Source organism: Anarrhichthys ocellatus, unplaced genomic scaffold (genome assembly GCF_004355925.1).
Source record: "Anarrhichthys ocellatus isolate YVR2014 unplaced genomic scaffold, GSC_Weel_1.0 scaffold26, whole genome shotgun sequence".
NCBI classification, from domain to species: domain Eukaryota; kingdom Metazoa; phylum Chordata; class Actinopteri; order Perciformes; family Anarhichadidae; genus Anarrhichthys; species Anarrhichthys ocellatus.
In genome coordinates, this window is record NW_022280056.1 from 2,174,187 (window position 1) to 2,179,951 (window position 5,765).

Genomic DNA, 5,765 nt, shown 5'->3' on the forward strand with positions numbered 1-5,765 from the left:
GTTACAAAGAACAAGTAGTACAAGCTGAAATTGAAGTACTTGTTTTTTAAAAGAGATGACCGTGGGAGAAATATTTGAATGGAAAGAAAGGAGGCAAGACGTTTGCATATCAGCTGATGTATAATGTGAAAGTAAATATTCGGTGACTGACTGGAACTACAGATATCAATGGTTCACAACAGATAATGAATACAACCCTTCAGAATAGATATTTCCAGAAGTGAATGCACTGGCTAACAAAATGTCTCATAAATATTAAGACTCATCGTCTAAACTTGGAGAAGATCATGGATTGTCTGTTCACCGCCTTGGTCCAGAGTGAAATATCTCAACAACCACTGGATGAATTGTATTGTACAGACGTTCATGGTGCCCAGAGGATGGATCCTAAAAACGTTGGTGATCCTCTGAGTTTTTCTCTACACATTTGTGGCTTTGAGTCAAATGTTTCAACAACTATTGTATGCATTGCCATGAAATGGGGATCAGACATTCATGCTCCTTCAGGATGAATTGTAACAACTTTGGAGATCCCCTTTGTTTACCTCTAGCACCATCATAAGGTCAATATTTTAATTTGCCCTACACTTTGGTTTACAACCACATTTTTTAAAAACTAATGTCATTCACACCAGCTTAAGCTATATTTTGTGTTTAGTCCTGAAATGTTAGCATGCTTACTTACAAGAACAGTGTGTAGGATTAACGGAACGGACAAACCAAACACTGGCTTTAGCGGGGGTCTTTCACGTTCTTTAGGTAACCTGAAGGCCAGCGTATAGTTCTCCAACTTGCTTGGAATTGAGGGGTGCCACTAAGACTAACACACTGCCACTAGAATGGTGAACATGGTTATACCTACTAACTCTTTTAGTCTTGTTATAATGGCAAAGCTTATGGATTTAATTACCTTTTTATATGAAAGCTAAACTAATTATACATTTTAAATGAGCATGGTGTTGCAGGAAATCTCTCGTCAGCAGGCAGCCCATTTCATAGAGCATAGCTGTTTGCATAGCTTTGCTGTGAGTGTTGGGGCTGTGAGTGAGAGGAAAAGAAATGAAAAGCAAGACATGGATTTCGCCTCAGCAGCAGACTCTTCACAGTGTTAACATGAGGTTTGATTGCAGACTGAAATACATGCATTGCAAAATGCCACCACAGGTCAGTCCAGGTGTCAGTTACATACATGGATATATAATTATCCCCTGGTTGTCATAGAAACCAACTCAGATGATGTCATGAGTGTGCTTTATGTTGAGTTCGCCATATTTGTCTTGGGGTGTGATACCGCCGGGGGTTGTTTTTCAGAGTGCCGGTTACATAAAAAGAAGCCTGTGAGGCTGAGCGGAGCCTCTGTAAGCAGGCATCTTCTTCAAAGCGCCTTTTGCTTTTTTTGTTAGAGAGCCTGAAGTTGACGATATTTCAACTCTTCAGAATTTGGCAGAGCCACTTTCTGGCATCTGACAGTTTAGAAGGTATGTTAACCCGCATTGTTCTCTCTCCACGGCGATTAGACTGAGCAGTGGAGCTGGACAAATGCCACCATCGAGTGGATCCAGGGACAGCAGTGGCCATTAGAATTCTAGGATTATTGGTGTACAGACGGTATTTTCTCCTCTCATTGCAATAACATACTCATTTCTGCCACTTTCCTCCCCTACAAGCATTTTTCTTCATACTGCAAACATGATTACTGTTATTTGTTCAAGCATCCAGCTCCACATTCAAGTCTGTGGTTGGTGATGTATTGCATGCACTAAAGCCATGGCTATATGGATTTGTTGGCAGTGTCTTTCAAAAGACCTTTGTTAGACAGTCGTGGGATGTACAAGCCTGCTGTCAATACAGGTTGATTTTGTTTTGACCCCAATCTTTAATGTCGCACTGATGCTGAACAGAGAATGCTTGGCTTCATGGAGGAGCTTCCAGCAAACATTCATTAGCCTCAGAAACACCACTTCAAACAAAACATCACCAAAACAACAGATGGACAGCGCTCACTGTGCCATGAACATATCATTGGCGTTTTATTTTATTTTTGTTGGATAAACCACAACTCCTTAGCCTCAGATTTGCTTTTCTTCAGACAATTGAGACTGCCGAGATCCCACAAAAGACTCAAAAGGTCTGCCCTTTGACTCAGACAGAAGAACACGATGTCCCTAATGCTCTATAATGTGTGTTCACACACATGGGAAATACTCCAACTCAGCACACCACAGCCTCATCTGTTCACTTAAAAATAAAATTCTGATTCATTATTAAAACCAGATGAACCTGACTGCAGAAATGCTGCTCATTACGGCTTAAATCAATTGTTGAGTTGTGGAAATGTCCTAAGAAGTGGGTTACCATGGATATGTATGTAAGCAAGAAGCAAAGATTTCTTCTAAACAAATGTTGTGAATCTGATATTATTTAATGATATTCAAAACATCACACATATTTACATATAAACGGAGGGTTAGTTCAGGTAGAGCACTGAAGTCGCGCTTGTATTGGCTAATTGGTATCAACTGTTTACAAGTTTTGGGAGAGAACTTGTTTTCTGGGGTGATGTAGGTTCATATATCAACCTCTACTTCTCTTATACAGGCCATGATGTATCCTAGTGATTATAGGGACCCCTGACTTTCCCTCTAGCGCCAACATGAGGTTGACATTTTTGGATGGACTGCCATGAATTTCCCCCGATTTGTACTCACTTTCACTTTTCATCTATCGCTATCAGGACAAAGTTAAATTTGGGTTGATCACCAATTTCTTGCAAAACTAATGACATTCCCATCAGCCTCAACCGTACTTCGTATTTAGTGCCAATTAGCAAATGTTAGCATGCTACACGCTAAGCCAGAATGGGGATTTTGGTAAATATTATACCTGCTAAACATCAGCATGTTAGCACTGCTACTGTGTGCCTGGTGATAGCTTCCAGCTCAAGCACCGTTGTGCCTCTACACAGTCTGCACTGTAGAGTCTTTGTCTTCTTTCCTTGATGTGTCACTGAGAATCAGGTCTTCTTTGACTTCCCAGTCGTGCATTTAACACAACCGTTTAGTTTTTGCTCTGGAACACCTATGAGTTGAAATGGTTGCTGTAGCTGGACAGAGGTCTTAATGCTCGGCTACATCCTCTGTGGATGTCCGACATGCTTCAACAAATCCGTGATGATGAGTCCACTGTGTGGCTGAGCAGTGAAACACAGAGAATAAGCCACGGTCTGTTAAAGCTGTGTCTTTGTAATGAAACAAAATTGTCTCTGAGGAACACGCATGACTTGCTGAAATAATCTTCTCTGTGATATAAATTTGATACCCAGAAGAGGGCCTCACCCCGGACGGGACCCGAGTCACCTGAACTTGTATTTTATTCGTCATGTTGCATGTTGCCCTTCTCTGCTTCTCATTTCTCACCAGATTCATACGTCACACAGATCATTACGAGCAGGAGCACAGAGCCACAGAACTGAAGAATGACGATTTGATCAATGGAAGCTGAAGTGGGGGAAAAAGGCAGCACTCAGAAATGCCAGAACAGAGTTTCAATCCTCTCCTGATGTTCATCCATATCTTCAGATATAGAACGTTGTATAACCCAACTGGAAAAGAAAAATTACCTCTGGTGAATTGGCTCAACTTTGAACATTTGAACCTTAAACCAACCACAACCCTGAATGACAGAACAATCCAACCCATCCAGTAGTTTGCATCGTGTGTCTGTTTGTGATGTATCCTTTTTTTTTGCTTTTAGTATAGAAACCAGTGTACTTTTTGTTTTTTACTTACAGGAAGTGATATAAGATTTGTGCGTGGTAAGTACATCAATGAAACTGCAACCTTGGAATATCACTATAGCAGCGTTCCAAATCGCTTACCTTTTCTTTTTACTTTTAGTACATACTGCAGCTGCCCTTACAAAGAACTTACTGTTGCATGCAGTATGCATTCAATTGGGACTTACTACTTCGTCATACTGTTGCACCTTGAACTTTGAATGCAACAGGATGAAGTTGGGCATCCTGGTATTTTTGGTATACTGCATTCGACATGCAATGTACAGGGACATACTACATATTTTTCTGGCATACTTAATATTATGCGTATTGGGATGCACAGTGCCAATTCACAAAAAAATATAAATATTTCCAAACAATTTACGTATTTACTGTTAAGATATTTATATAATACTTTATTTTTTGTTTTCTAGGATACAACTTCTCATAATATGTTGTGCTGTTGCGAGCTCCACTCACTAATGGGAGACAACCTGTACAAGTTGAGCGTCTTAGTATATGCAAACTGACTATTACAGGTGTACTTCATTTTTTCACTGGTCCAAGTAACTTCTTAGCAGCTGGTGCATGCTGGGATATGTACTGTAGCTTCAGCCTCAGTGTGATATTATGTATGTAGCATCATATGCATATTGTATGCTTATCAAAAAATGAGTCTTGTTTAAAATGAGTCAGCTGGGAACATTAATGATGGCTGAAGTGAAGGGGGGTGGGGCTTAGCGAATTTTAGGTGCTGTGTTTGATTCAGGTGGTGACTGACTGGCCTCTTCAAACTGGCAGGAGAAGAGTGATGATGTTGTCCACCTCTGCTCCCTTTAGTCATCCGTACACTTTTACTCACTTTGTGAAAAGGTATATGTGAAATCAATCAATTCAATCTCAAAGCCCATTTACTCGAGTACAATGTCCTTGTTTGTGTGTGCGCACAATAAGGTTTTACTGTGTCCCTTGCCCTGACCTGCTTTAAGCCTGTATACCACTCATCTGAACATTTTACAGTGAAGGGGAAAAAAAGAATTACACTCGAGTCTCTTCCATTTTCACAGCCCAATGAGTGTCAAGTATACCTATAGAAAGAAAATCATACCCACTGAGTTTTAAGAGCTCTTACTGTCAGCCTCTGGCTGTCTGTGTTTTAAATGGCTGTAATTAATGTTATTTTCCACTGTGCTCTTATCTGTATTTAATCCTGAATAATCAAAGATATGAATGGCACTCTTGGTACATATTTCAAATTCATTATATACATTTCAGCATGTGGTATGTAGAGCAGCATGCACAATACAAGCATCGTTTCTTGGTTGCTGCTGATAATACTGCAGTATTGTTTTCCCTTTCAGTTCTGCAGCTTTGGGAACATGATGAATAACCAACGGTGCCAAGTAATAAGTATGGGGATGCCAAATAGTGTCAGCTGTGTGGGTTTTATGGCCTGTTTGTGCCAGACCAGGAGCTGGTGCTGCTGGTGAACCAGTCGGACATCTCAACAAAAGATGATATGTGTTGTAGCTGATGAGTTTCTCCATATTCATTCACCATCTGGTCCAAAATGAAATCCTCACATGAGCCCTCTGCATTAGTGAATCTGTTTCAAGCACACATTGTTGTTACCATAGCAATCTATTCCGTGGAAAAACAACAACCTGAAAACCTACTTGTTAAAAAGAGAGAGTGCATTTTATTTGTGGCTGTGTATTTGGATCTGAATAAACCCTTTCAGCAGAGGGGTCCTGCCGCTGTTAGGCTGCATCTCACAACTTTTCCATCGATGCCGACCCAACAACCCAACCCTGCTCTGATGTGTAATGACATATGTGATGACCAGGAAGTTGACGCTCTGTGTTTTCCTCCTGGGCCCTGCAGGTCGTACATCTCCAGCTGGGAAACAAGTCTCCACCTGTGACACTGATGCCTGTTGCATTTGTGTGTGTGTGTGTGTGTGTGTGTGTGTGTGTGTGTGTGTGTGTGT